The 15,230-nt window shown below is 36.1% G+C and overlaps 1 protein-coding gene across 13 annotated transcripts in view; it reads right to left on the bottom strand.

Moving 5' to 3' along the window:
• Positions 1-15,230, bottom strand: part of PSD3 (pleckstrin and Sec7 domain containing 3) — a 568,569-nt gene that overhangs the window by 105,703 nt on the left and 447,636 nt on the right. The window lies entirely within an intron of this gene.

Raw genomic sequence — 15,230 nt, 5'->3', positions numbered from 1 at the left:
CCCGTTCCTTCAAGCAGGGAAAGTTGAACTCTGAGGTTATAATGTACATTAAGTATGAAGGAGGTGGTCACATTCAGCTAATAAAGAGAGGGGAAGATTAGAAGAAAGCTAATAAGCTCTGATATACTGCTGGAAAACACATAACCAGAATAAGAGCATTTGTCTTAGTTCTCCTGTTTTAATGTCCTGAATCATCTCTGGTTTCATTGTTTATTAAGCTTTGAATATTGAATCTTTTTATTAAAACTTCAACCAAAATAACCACCACCAAAATATATTTAAAATAAACCACAAGCTTAACAATCATCAAAAGTGTTTATTTGGTTATCAGAGTAAAACAGATGTTTTTCCCCATTGGTATTTTATAAATAATTGTGAGATATATGAAAATAACACTGAACTCAGGCAACTATACCTTACTTTTAATTTTATTTTTAGATAATTTTGGATTTGCAAAGATAGTACAGAGTTCCCTTATGCTCATCATCCAGTTTCCCCAGTGTAAACAACTTTTATTTTCTTCTGGCCGCGTCATGTGGCATGTGGGACCTTAGTTCCGATCAAACCCGGGCCCCCTGCAGTGGGAATGCAGAGTCCTAACCACTGGACCACCAGGGAATTACCCCCAATGTTAACATCTTATAGAACCATAATAACAATGTCAAAATTAAGAAATTAACAATACAATACTAAGAAGTAAACTTCAGACTATATTCAGATCTCACCCATTTTTTTTCACTAATGTTTTTTTCTTTTCCAGAATCCTATCCATGACCCCACAGTGCACTTGGCTGTCATGGCTCTTTAGTCGCCTCCAGACAGTGACAACTTTTAAGCCTTTACTTGTCCTTCATGACCTAGAAGGTACTAGCCAGTGATTCTGTAGGTTTGTTTGATGTCTTCTCATCATTAGATTGAGGTTATACATTCTCGGGGAGGATACCATGGGTGATACACCCTCTCAGTACACCAGATCAGGAGGTACGTGTTTTATTATTAGTGAGATGCACCTGGATCACTTGGTTAAGGTGGTTTCTGGCAAGTTTCCACACTGTAAAGTTACTATTTTCCTTTGTAAATGATTTGGGGGAGGTATTTTGTGACTATGAAAATATCCTGTTTCTCTTTAAACTTCTGACCACTAATTTTAGCATTCATCTGCGGATTCTGACTAAGACAATTATACTGTAGTGATCTAATGGTGATTTTTTTTATTTCCTTAATTTCTTCTACATTACTCATTGGAATTCTTCTGTAAGTATGGACACATGGATATTTATTTTATTATTTGGATTGTAATCAAACACTACCATTATTTAATTTGTTGTTCAAATTTTTCCAGCTTTGGTCATTGGGAGTTGCTATCAAGTAGGCTTCTGTGTCCTTTCATCATGCCTCATCCTTTTTCCTTTTTGTTTTGTAAGTATTTCCTTTCTTTCAGGTACCACAAGATGCTACCTCCAAGCTCATCTTGTATTTTCCTTGTCTCAGCCCTGGAAGCAACTACTCTACAAGGAGTCCCAGTTCTATTATTGGAGAATGGTACTTAGAAACCAAATCCAGGTGCTAGGTGTGCTCACTGCCTCTAGGCCCTCTCAACAGACACACCTAGGGAAATCCATAGATATTGCATATATATATATATATATATATATATATATATATATATATGATCCAGCTATCCATCCCTCCCTCCCTTCCCATGAGTTCATACTGTTATCTCCAACCCAAGCCAGGAAGACAAAATTCATTCCAGGCTTTGCCTTTTGCTTATTTGTACTTCTTCAGCAGTGAGAAACCTGGCTTTCTTACCTACAATATATTTATTTATATATATGTTCAACCCGAGTAAACAACGTTTATGCAATTCATTTGGAAAACAAATTAATTTTGTATAGTCTGAAATATATCTTGCATTCCCCATACCGTGGCTAATATTTAAGAAATGTACATACACAAAATGTACTCCTTGTGATGTACAATTCTATGGGAATACATAATGCATCATGTATCTACCACCACAATATCAAACAGAACAGTTCTGTAACCCCCAAATTCCCTCTGCTGCCTTCTTTTAGTCAATTCCTCTCCCTGACCAATTCCTGGAAACTACTTGTCTCCCTTCCTTCCCAATAGTTTTGTCATTCTCAAAATGTCACATAAATGGTTTATTTTACTTGGCAAATCATATTTAAGATTCATCCATATAGTTGTGAGAATCAATAGTTTGTTCACTTTCATTGCTGAGTACTATTTTATTTTATGGACATACTAGTTTATTTATGCATTTACTTTCTCCTACCCCACACCTCCAGCTTTACTGAGGTAAAACTGATTTATTGTAAGGTATTTTAAGTGTACAACCTGATGATTTAATATACACATACATCATGAAAGGTTCCCCAACATTGAGTTAACAAATCCAACACCTCACATATTTATTTATATATTTATTTTTGGTAAGAAATTTAAGCTTTTCTCTCCTAGTAAATTTCAGTTATACAATGCACTGCTATCAACTGTAGTCGCCATGTTTTACATTATTTCTTCAGACCTTATTAGTGTTGCAGCTGCAAGTTTGTACCCTCTGAACAACCTCTCCCTATTTCCCCCACACCACATGCCCTGGCAACCACTTTTCTACTCTCTGTTTCAGTAAGTTAGACTTTTAAAAAAAAATCCACATATAAGGGATTCCATATGGTATTTATCTTTATCTGATTTATTTCACTTAGCATAATGCCCTCCAGGTTCATCCATGTTGTCAAAAAAGACAGGATTTCTTTCTTATTTTAGGGCTGCATAGTATACCAGTGTGTGTGTGTGTGTGTGTGTGTGTGTGTGTGTGTGTGTGTGTGTCTGTGTGTGTGTGTGTGTGTGTGTGTATATCATATCTTCTTTATCCATTCATCCACAGACGGACTTTAGGCTGTTTCCGTATTTGGCTATTGTAAATGATGCTGCTCTGAACATAGGAGTACAGATATCTCTGAAATAATTATTTCTTTCCTTTGGCTATATATCTAAAAGTAGAATCGCTGGAACATATGGTAGCTCTATTTTTAAGTTTTTGAGGAACATCCATAATGTTTTGCATAGCAGCTGTACCACTTTACATTTCCACCAACAGTGCACCAGGGTTCCTTTTTCTTCACATCCTTGCCAGCATTTGTAACCTCTTGTCTCTTTGATAATAGACATCCTAACAGGTATGAGGTGATATCTCAGGTGGTTGTGATTTGCATTTCCATGATTTGTGATGTTGACCACCTTTTCATATACCTGTTGACCTCTTTTACGTCTCTTTAGAAAAAAATGTCTACTTAGGTCCTTTCCAAATTTTTAAACTGAGTTATTTGATTTTATGCTAATGAACTGTGGGAATTCACTGTATATTTTGGATATTAACCTCTTGTCAGATATAGGATTTGCAAAAATTTTCTTACTCCATAGTTGCCTTTTCATTTTGTTGACAGTTTCCTTTGCTGTGCAGAGCTTTTTAGTTTAACATAGACCCACTTGTTTATTTTTGCTTTGTTGCCAAATCAAAAAAATCACTGTCAAGACCAATGTCAAGAAGTTTCCTCCCTATGTTTTCTTTTAGTTTTATGGTTTCAGGTCGTATGTTCAAGGCTTTAATCCATTTTGAGTTGATTTTTGTGTTTGGTGTAAGATGAGGTCCACTTTTGTTCTTTTGCATGTAGATATCAATTTTCCTAACACCATTTACTGAAGGGACAATTCTTTCTCTTGTACATTCTTAGCTACCTTGTGTGAGTTAATTTCTGGGCTATTGGGTTCCATTGACCTATGTGTCTGTTTTTATGTCAATACCATACTGTTTTGATTATTTTATAGTTTGAAAGGAATTGTGATGCATCCAGCTTTGTTCTTCTTTCTCAAGACTGCTTTGGCTATTTGGGGTCTTTTGTGGTTCCATGCAAATTTTAGCATTGTTCAATTCCTGTGAAAAATGCCATTGGAATTTTGATAAGGATTGCACTGAATCTTTAGATTGCTTTGAGTATTATGAACATTTAACAATACTAATTATTCAAATCCATTAGCACAGAATGTTTTTCATTTGTGTCCTCTTCAATTTCTTAGTCAATGTCTTATAGATTTCAGTGTATAGACCTTTAAAATGTCTTATAGATTTCAGTGTATAGACTTTTGACCTCCTTGGTCAAATTTATTCCTAAGTATTTTGTTGTTTTTGATGTTATTGTAAAAATGATTGTTTTCTTAATTTCTATTTCTGATAGTTCATTGTTGGTATATGGAAATGTAACTGATTTTTGTATATTGATTTTATACTGTGCACTTCATTTATTAATTCTAATAGTTTTTTGGTGGACTATTTAGGGTTTTCTATATATAGTATCATTTCACCTGCAAATAAAGACAATTTTACTTCTTCCTTTTCAATTTGGATGCCTTTTATTTTTCTTGCCTAATTGCCATGTCATCCTTATACTGTTCTTGATTTTAGAGGGAATGCTTTTCAAGGTTGAGTATATGATGTTTGCTGCGGGCTTGTCACATATGGTCTTTATTATGTTAAGGTACATTTCCTCTATACTCAATTTTTTGAGAGTCTTTATTACAAATGGATGTTGAATTTTGTCAAATGCTTTTTCTGCATCTGTTGAGATTATATGATTTTTATCCTTCATTTTGTTAATGTGGTGTACCACATTTATAGATTTACAGATGTTGAACCACCCCTGCATCCCTGGAATAAATCACACTTGATCTTGACGTATGATGCTTTTAATGTGCTGTTGGACTCTGTTTGCTAGTATGTTGTTGAGGACTGTTTGCATCTATGTTCATCAGTGCTACTGGCCTGTGATGTTCCTTCCTTGAAGCATCCTTGTCTAGGGTTGGCGTTGGGGTGATGGTGGCCTCGCAGAATGAGTTTGGCAGAGTCCCTCCTTTTCATTGTATGGATAGTTTAAGGATTGGCATTCATTCTTCTTTGAATGTTTGCTAGAATTCACCAATGAAGCCATCTGGTCTTGGACTTTTATTTGTTGTTTTGTTTATTTAATCAGTAATCAAATACCTGTCCAAGTAGTTACTAGTAATTGGTCTCATCAGTTTTCCTGTTTTTTTTTTTTTTTTTAATGATTCACTCTTGGTAGGTTGTATGTTTCTAGGAATTTATCCTTTTCTTCTACTTTGTCCAATCTGTTGTCATATAACAGTCTCTTATGATCCTTTGTATTTCTGTGGAATCAGTTAAATGTCTCCCATTTCATTTCTAATTTATCTGAGTCCTCTTTATTTGAGTCTCTATACTGGTTTGTTTAAAATGTTCTGCTGAGTTTTGGGGATGAAATTATGATTTTTCTCTATATAAACATCAGGCAAAAGAAGTACAGTTACAGTGTCTAATATGGTAGCCACTGGCTACATATGGCTACTGAGAACTTAAAATGTGGGTAGTCCAAATTGAGATGTACAATAAATAAAATACACACCATATTTCAAAAGACTTAATACAAAAAAGGAAAATATTCCAATAATTTTTCTACCAAATACATATTGAAATGATAATATTCTGGATACACTGGGATAAGTTAAAAATACTTTATAAAATTAATTTTACCTTTTTTAAACTTTGATGATGTAGCTACTAAAAAATTTTAAATTACATATGTGGCATGCATCACTTTTCTTTTAGAAAGGCTGTTGTTAGAGAGGCTTGTATATTCTAAGACATATTAAAACCAAAGACAAAAACAGAAGAACAATAACTGGAGAAACATTCAACAAAGTACAGCTCAGTAAAACCCTGACAATAACTGAGGGCTGAAAATATTCAATCCTGCGAAACAAGTATTCTTCCAATTACAAAGGTTAATGAAATGACCATGTCACCTTACACTTAAATTCACTTTATTCTTTATTGTGTCATTAAATAGAATAGTATATTCTACTGAGATTCCAGACATCTTAACATCTTACAACCTACAAAATTCCCCAAAACATTCTTTAATCTGTCCACTGTGTAATCATGTATGAGTCACTGGGTGGTCAAAGTCCACAGCTTAAGATGCAGTTCATTTTGAGAACAACAAAAGCTCTGGTGCTATCAGCAGATAATCTTTCTATTTCTCTGTTCTTTCTAAAGATCAACTGTAAATCACGAATTTCCTATATCCTATGTTACTTATGACAGGTGTGTTTTTATTTCTAAACAAAAAAGATAGATAAGGAACCATACAAGTCCACTGGAGTCTTATATTTCACTGGAACATAAGAATGGAAAACAACTGCTTTTTCTTTTTTGAATTTTATTTTATTTTATACAGCAGGTTCTTATTACTTATCTATTTTATACATATTAGTGTATATATGTCAATCCCAATCTCCCAATTCATCCCCCCACCCAGTTTCCCCCCTTGGTGTCCATACGTTTGTTCTCTACATCTGTGCCTCTATTTCCACCATGCAAACCAGTTCGTCTGTACTGTTTTTTCAGATTCCACGTATATATGTAAATATACGATATTTGTCTTTTTCTGACTTACTTCACCCTGTATGACAGGCTCTAGGTCCATCCACGTCTATACAAATGACCCAATTTCGTTCCATTTTATGGCTGAGTAATACTCCACTGTATATATGTATCATATCTTCTTTATCCATTCATCTGTCGATGGGCATTTAGGTTGCTTCCATGACCTGGCTATTGTAAACAGTGCTGCAATGAACACTGTGGTACATGTCTTATTTTGAATAATGGTTTTCTCAGGGTATATGCCTAGTAGTGGGATTGTTGGGTCATATGGTAGTACTATTTTTAGTTTTTTAAGGAATCTCCATACTGTTCTCCATAGTGGTTGTATCAATTTACATTCCCACCAACAGTGCAACAGGGTTCCCTTTTCACCACACCCTCTCCAGCATTTGTTGTTTGTAGATTTTCTGATGATGCCCATTCTAAACGGTGTGAGGTGATAACTCACTGTAGTTCTGAATTGCATTTCTTTAATAATTAGTGATGTTGAGCAGCTTTTCATGTGCTTCTTGGCCATCTGTATGTCTTCTTTGGAGAAATGTCTATTTAGGTCTTCTGCCCATTTTTGGATTGGGTTGTTTGTTTAATGTTGAGCTGCATAAGCTATTTACATATTTTGGAGATTATCCGTTGTCCATTGATTTCTTTGCAAATATTTTCTACCATTCTGATGTTGTCTTTTCATCTTGTTTATAGTTTCCTTTGCTGTGCAAAAGCTTTGAAGTTCCGTTAGGTCCCATTTGTTTATTTTTGTTTTTATTTCCACTACTCTAGGAGGTGGGTCAAAAAAGATCTTGCTGTGATATATGTCAAAGAATGTTCTTCCTATGTTTTCCTCTAAGAGTTTTATAGTGTCTGGCCTTACATTTAGGTCTTTAATCCATTTGGAGAATATATTTGTGTATGGAGTTAGGGAGTGTTCTAATTTCATTCTTTTACATGTAGCTGTACAGTTTTCCCAGCACCAGTTATTGAAGAGGCTGTCTTTTCTTGACTGTATATCCTTGCCTCCTTTGTCATAGATCAGTTGACCATAGGTGCGTGGGATTATCTCTGGGCTTTCTATCCTGTTCCATTGATCTACATTTCTGTTTTTGTGTCAGTACTATATTGTCTTGATTACTATAGCTTTGTAGTATAGTCTGAAATCAGGGCGTCTGCTTCCGCCAACTCTGTCTTTTCCCTCAAGATTGCTTTCGCTATTTGGGGTCTTTTGTGTCTCCATACAAATTTTAAGATTTCTTGTGCTAGTTCTGTATAAAATGCAATAGGTAATTTGATAGGGATTGCACTGAATCTGTAGACTGCTTTGGATAGTATAGTCATTTTCACAATATTGATTCTTCCATTCCAAGAACATGGTATATATCTCCATCTGTTTGTGTCATCTTTGAGTTCTTTCATCAGTGTCTTATAGTTTTCTGAGTACAGGTCTTTTACCTCCTTAGGTAGGTTTATTCCTAGGCATTTTATTCTTTTTGTTGCAATGGTAAATGGGAGTGTTTCCTTAATTTCTCTTTCTGATTTTGCACCATTAGTGTATAGGAATGCAAGAGATTTCGGTGCATTAATTTTGTATCCTGCAACTTTACCAAATTCATTGATTAGCTCTAGTAGTTTTCTGGTGGCATCTTTAGGATTCTCTATATATAGTATCATGTCATCTGCAAACAGTGACAGTTTTACTTCTTCTTTTCCAATTTGTATTCCTTTTATTTCTTTTTCTTCTCTGATTGCTGTGGCTAGGACTTCCAAAACGATGTTGAATAATAGTGGCAAGGGTGGACATTCTTGTATTGTTCCTGATCTTAGAGGAAATGCTTTCAGTTTTGCACCATTGAGAAGGATGTTTGTTGTGGATTTGTCATATATGGCTTTTATTATGTTGAGGTAGGTTCCCTCTATGCCCACTTTTTGGAGAGTTTTTATCATAAATCGGTGTTGAATTCTGTCAAAAGCTTTTTCGGCATCTATTGAGATGATCATATGCTTTTTATTCTTTAATTTGTTAATATGGTGTATCACATTGATTGATTTGCATATATTGAAGAATCCTTGCATCCCTGGGATAAATCCCACTTGATCGTGGTGTATCATCCTTTTAATGTGGTGTTGAATTCTGTTTGCTAGTATCTTGTTGAGGATTTTTGCATCTATATTCATCGATGATATTGATCTGTTATTTTCTTTTTTTGTAGTATCTTTGTCTGGTTTTGTAACAGGGTGATGGTGGCCTCGTAGAAGGAGTTTGGGAGTGTTCCTTCCACTTCCATTTTTTGGAACAGTTTGAGAAAGATGGGTCTCTTCTCTAAATGTTTGATAGAATTCACCTGTGAACCTACCTGGTCCTGGACTTTTGTTTGTTGGAAGATTTTTAATCACAGTTTCAATGTCATTACTTCTGTTTGGTCTGTTCATATTTTCTATTTCTTCCTGATTCAGTCTTGGAAGGTTAAACCTTTCTAAGAATTTGTCCATTTCTTCCAGGTTGTCCATTTTATTGGCATATCGTTGCTTGTAGTAGTCTCTTATGATCCTTTGTATTTCTGCAGTGTCAGTTGTAACTTCTCCTTTTTCATGTTTAATTTTATTGATTTGAGTCTTCTCCCTTTTTACCTTGATGAGTCTGGCTAAAGGTTTATCAATTTTGTTTATCTCCTAAAAGAACCAGCTTTTAGTTTTATTCATTTTTGCTATTGTTTTCTTCATTTCTATTTCATTTGTTTTGTAACATCTTTATTGGAGTATAATTCCCTTACAATGGTGTGTTAGTTTCTGCTTCATAACAAAGTGAATCAGCTATATGTGTACATATATCCCCATATCTCCTCCCTCTTGCATCTCCCTCCCACCCTTCCTATCTCACCCATCTAGGTGGTCACAAAGCACCGAGCTGATCTCCCTGTGCTATGTGGCTGCTTCCCACTAGCTATCTATTTTCCATTTGGTAGTGTATATATGTCCATGTCACTCTCTCACTTCTTCCCAGCTTACCCTTCCCCCTCCCCATGTCCTAAAGTCCATTCTATACATTTGCGTGTTTATTCCTGTCCTGCCTCTAGGTTCTTCAGAACAATTTTTTAAAGATTCCATATATATGTGTTAGCATACAGTATTTATTTTTCTCTTTATGAGTTACTTCACTCTGTATGACAGACTCTAGGTCCATTCATCTCACTACAAATAACTAATTTCGTTTCTTTTTATGGCTGAGTAATATTCCGTTGTATATATGTGCCACATCCTCTTTATCCATTCATCTGTCAAGAGACACTTAGCCTGCTTCCATGTCCTGGCTATTGTAAAGAGAGCTGCAATGAACATTGTGGTACATGATTCTTTTTGAATTATGGTCTTCTCAGGGTATATGCCCAGTAGTGGGATTGCTGGGTCGTACAGTAGTTCTATTTTTAGTTTTTTAAGGAACCTCCATACTGTTCTCCATAGCGGCTGTATCAATTTACATTCCCACCAACAGTGCAAGAGAGTTCCGTTTTTTCCACATCCTCTCCAGCATTTATTGTTTGTAGGGTTTTTTATGATGGCCATTCTGACCGGTGTAAGGTGATATCTCATTTTAGTTCTGATTTGCATTTCTCTAATGATTAGTGATGTTGAGCATCCTTTATGTGTTTCTGGCAATCTGTACATCTTCTTTGGAGAAATGTCTATTTAGGTCTTCTGCTCATTTTTGGATTGGGTTGTTTTTTTGATATTGAGCTTCATGAGCTGCTTGTAAATTCTGGAGATTAATCCTTTGTCAGTTGCTTCATTTGCAAATACTTTCTCACATTCTGAGGGTTGCCTTTTTGTCTTGTTTATGTTTTCATTTGCTGTGCAGAAGCTTTTACATTTCATTAGGTCCATTTAGTTTATTTTTGATTTTATTTCCAGTTCTCTAGGAGGTGGGTCAAAAAGGATCTCACTGTGATTTATGTCAGAGTGTTCTGCCTATGTTTTCCTCTAAGAGTTTTATAGTGTCTGGCCTTAAATTTAGGTCTTTAATCCATTTTGAGTTTATTTTTGTGTATGGTGTTAGGGAGTGTTCTAATTTCATTCTTTTACATGTAGCTGTCCAGTTTTCCCAGCACCACTTATTGAAGAGGCTGTCTTTCCTCCGTTGTACATTCTTGCCTCCTTTATCAAAAATAAGCTGACCATAAGTGCGTGGGTTTATCGCTGGGCTTTCTATCTTGTTGCATTGATCTATATTTCTGATTTTGTGCCAGTACCATACTGTCTTGATTACTGTAGCTTTGTAGTTTAGTCTGAAGTCCAGGAGCCTGATTCCTCCAGCTCCGTTTTTCTGTCTCAAGATTGCTTTGACTACTCAGGGTCTTTTGTGTTTCCATACAAATTGTGAAATTTTTAGTTCTAGTTCTGCGAAAAATGCCATTGGTGGTTTGATAGGGATTGCATTGAATCTGTAGATTGCTTTGGGCGGTATAGTCATTTTCACGATGTTGATTCTTCCAATCCAGGAACATGGTATATCTCTCCATCTGTTTGTATCATCTTTAATTTCTTTCATCAGTGTCTTATAGTTTTCTGCACACAGGTCTTTTGTCTTTTTATGTAGGTTTATTCCCAGGTATTTTATTCTTCTGTTGCAATGGTAAATGGGAGTGTTTCCTTAATTTCTCTTTCAGAATTTTCATCATTAGTGTATTAGAATGCAAAAGATTTCTGTGCATTAATTTTGTATCCTGCTGCTTTAACAACTTCATTGATTACCTCTAGTAGTTTTCTGGGAACATCTTTAGGACTCTCTATGTATAGTATCATGCCATCTGCAAACAGTGACACCTTTACTTCTTCTTTTCCAATTTGGATTCTTTTTATTTCTTTTTCTTCTCTGATTGCTGTGGCTAAAACTTCCAAAACGATGTTGAATAATAGTGGCAAGAGTGGACATTCTTGTCTTGTTCCTGATCTTAGTGGAAATAGTTTCAGTTTTCACCACTGAGAACGATGTTTGCTGTGGGTTATTCATATATGGCCTTTATTATGTTGAGGTAAGTTCCCTCTATGCCTACTTTTTGGAGGGTTTTTTTAAAATCATAAATCGGTGTTGAAATTTGTTGAAAGGTTTTTCTGAATCTATTGAGATGATTATATGGTTTTCTCCTTCAATTTTTAATACGGTTTATCACATTGAATAATCTGTGTATACTGAGTAATCCTTGCATTCCTGGGATAAATCCCACTTGATCATGGTGTATGATCCTTTTAATGTGCTGTTGGATTCTGTTTGCTAGTATTTTGTTGAGGATTTTTTGCATCTATGTTCATCAGTGATATTGGCCTGTAGTTTTCTTTCATTGTGACATCTTTGCCTGGTTTTGGTATCAGGGTGATGGTGGCCTCGGAGATTGAGTTTGGGAGTGTTCCTCCCTCTGCTATATTTTGGAAGAGTTTTAGAAGGGTAGGTGTTAGCTCGTCTCTAAATGTTTGATAGAATTTGCCCATGAAGCCATCTGATCCTGGGCTTTTGTTTGTTGGAAGATCTTGAATCACAGTCTCAATTTCAGTGCTTGTGATTGGTCTGTTATATTTTCTATTTCTTCCTGATTCGGTTTTGGAAGGTTGTGCTTTTCTAAGAATTTGTCCATTTCTTCCAGGTTGTCCAGTTTATTGGGATAGAGTTGATTGTAGTAATCTCTCATGATCCTTTGTATTTGTGGTGTCAGTTGTTACTTCTCCCTTTTCACTTGTAATTCTATTGATTTGTGTCTTCTCCGTTTTTTTCCTGAGGAGTCTGGGTAATGGTTTATCAATTTTGTTTATCTTCTCAAAGAACCAGGTTCTAGTTTTATTGATCTTTACTATTGTTTCCTTCATTTCTTTTCCATTTATTTCTGACCTGGTCTTTATGATTTATTTCCTTCTGCTAACTTTGGGGTTTTTTTGTTCTTCTTTCTGTAAGTGCTTTAGGTGTAAGGTTAGGTGTTTTATTTGAGATTTTTCTTGTTTCTTGAGGTAGGATTGTATTGCTATAAACTTACCTCTTAGAACTACTTTTGCTGCATCCCATAGGTTTTGGGGTGTCGTGTTTTCATTGTCATTTGTTTCTAAGTATTTTTTGATTTCGTGTTTGATTTCTTCAGTAATCTCTTGGTTAGTTCTTAGTGTACTTTTTAGCCTCCATGTATTTGTATTTTTTACAGATTTTTTTCTGGTAATTGATATCTAGTCTCATAGCATCGTGGTTGAAAAGATACTTGATATAATTTCAATTTTCTTAAATTTACCAAGACTTGATTTGTGACCCAATATATGATCTATCCTGGAGAATGTTCCTTGAGCAGTTGAGAAGAAAGTGTATTCTGTTGTTTTTCGATGGAATGTCCTATAAATATATTAATCCATCTTGCTTAGTGTATCATTTAAAGCTTGTGTTTCCTTATTTATTTTCATTTTGGATGATCTGTCCATTGGTGAAAGTGGGGTGATAAAGTTCCCTACTATGTTTGTGTTACTGTCGATTTCCCCTTTTATGGCTGTTAGCATCAGCCTTATGTATTGAGGTGCTCCTTTGTTGGGTGCATAAATATTTACAATTGTATCTTCTTCTTGGATTGATCCCTTGATCATTATGTAGTGTCCTTCTTTGCCTCCTGTAATAGTCTTTATTTTAAACTCTATTTTGTCTGATATGAGAATTGCTACTCCAGCTTTCTTTTGATTTCGATTTGCATGGAATATCTTTTTCCTTCCCCTAACTTTCAGTCTGTATGTGTCCCCAGGTCTGAAGTGGGTCTCTTGTGGACAGCATATATATGGGTCTTGTTTTTGTATCCATTCAGCCAATCTATGTCTTTTGGTTGGAGCATTTAGTCCATTTACATTTAAGGTAGTTATCGATATGTATGTTCCTATTACCATTTTCTTAATTCTTTTGGAATTGTTATTGTAGGTGTTTTCCTTTTCTTGTGCTTCCTGCCTGAAGAAGTTCCTTTAGCATTTGCTGTAAAGCTGGATTGGTGGGGATGAATTCTCTTACCTTTTGCTTGTCTGTAAAGCTTTTAATTTTTCCGTCGAATCTGAATGAGAACCTTGCTGGGTAGAGTAATCTTGGTGGTAGGTTTTTCCCTTTAATCACTTTAAATATGTCCTGCCACTCCCTTCTGGCTTGCAGAGTTTCTGTTGGAAGATCAGCTGTTAACCTTATGGGGATTCCCTTGTATATTATTTTGTTTTTTTTCCCTTGCTGCTTTTAATATTTTTTATTTGTATTTAATTTTTGATTAGTAAATGCCGTGGTGTGTTTCTCCTTAGATTTATCCTGTGTGGGACTCTGCACTTCCTGGACTTGACTGAGTATTTCCTTTCCCATATTAGGGAAGTTTTCAACTATAATCTCTACAAATATTTTCTCAGTCCCTTTCTTTATCTCTTCTTTTTCTAGGAGCCCTATAATTCGAATGTTGGTGGGTTTAATGTTGTCCCAGAGGTCTCTGAGACCTGTCCTCAATTCTTTTCATTCTTTTTTCTGTATTCTGCTCTGCGGAAATTATTTCCACTATTTTATCTTCCAGGTCACTTATCCGTTCTTCTGCCTCAGTTATTGTGCTATTGATTCCTTCTAGAGAATTTTTAATTTCATTGATTGTGTTGGTCATCATTGTTTATTTGCTCTTTAGTTCTTTTAGGCCCTTGTTAAACGTTTCTTGTATTTTCTCCATTCTATTTCCAAGATTTTGGATCATCTTTACTATCATTACTCTGAATTCTTTTTCAGGTATACTGCCTATTTCCTCTTCATTTGTTTGGTCTGGTGAGTTTTTTCCTTGCTCCTTCAACTGCTGTGTGTTTCTCTGTCTTGTCATTTTGCTTACCTTACTGTGTTTGGGGTCTCCTTTTCACAGGCTGCAGGTTTGTACTTCCCAATGTTTTTGGTGTCTGCCCCCAGTGGCTAACATTGGTTCAGTGCGTTGCGTAGGCTTCCCAGTGGAGGGAACTGGTGCCTGTGTTCTGGTGGATGAGGTTGGATCTTGTCTTTCTGGTGGGCAGGACCGCATCTGGCGGAGTGTTTTGCGGTGTCTGTGCCCTTATTATGATTTTAGGCAGCCTCTCTGCTAATGGGTGGGGTTGTGTTCTTGTTTTGCTAGTTGTTTGGCATATGGTGTCCATCACTGTACCTTGCTGGTGGTAGAGTGCAGCTGGGTCTTAGCATTGAAATGGAGATCTCCAGGAGAGCTCTTGCCGTCTGATATTATGTGCAGCCAGGAGGTATCTGGTGGACCAATGTTCTGAATTTGGATCTCCCACCTCAGAGGCACAGGCCTGACACCCAGCCAGAGCACCAAGACACTGTCAGCTACATGGCTATGAAGGAGAGTGTGCTGCTACCTGGCTGTTGCTGGGTCCAGGGGTTTAGACAAGGGGCTCCTGAGGAAGGAGGCGCCTCCCAGTAGGCTGCTTCTGGAAGTGCTGAAAGAAGGTGGAGGTTGCAACCAGCTGTGGCCGACAGGGTGAGGTGCCCTCGCATCCAGCTATTTCATTTATTTCTGCTCTGATCTTTATGATTTCTTTTCTTCTACTAACTTTGGGTTTTGCTTGTTCTTCTTTCTCTAGTTTCTTTAGGTGTAAGGTCAGATTGTTTGAGATTTTTCTTGTTTCTTGAGGTAGGATTGTATTGCTATAAGCTTGCCTTAGAACTGCTTTTGCTGAATCCCATAAGTTTTGGATCATTGTGTTT

The sequence above is a fragment of the Balaenoptera borealis genome, assembly GCF_965194805.1.
Source record: "Balaenoptera borealis genome assembly, chromosome: 21".
NCBI lineage: Eukaryota > Metazoa > Chordata > Mammalia > Artiodactyla > Balaenopteridae > Balaenoptera > Balaenoptera borealis.
Note: the sequence above shows the minus strand (reverse complement) of the source record. Positions and strands in the feature narration are given on the sequence as shown.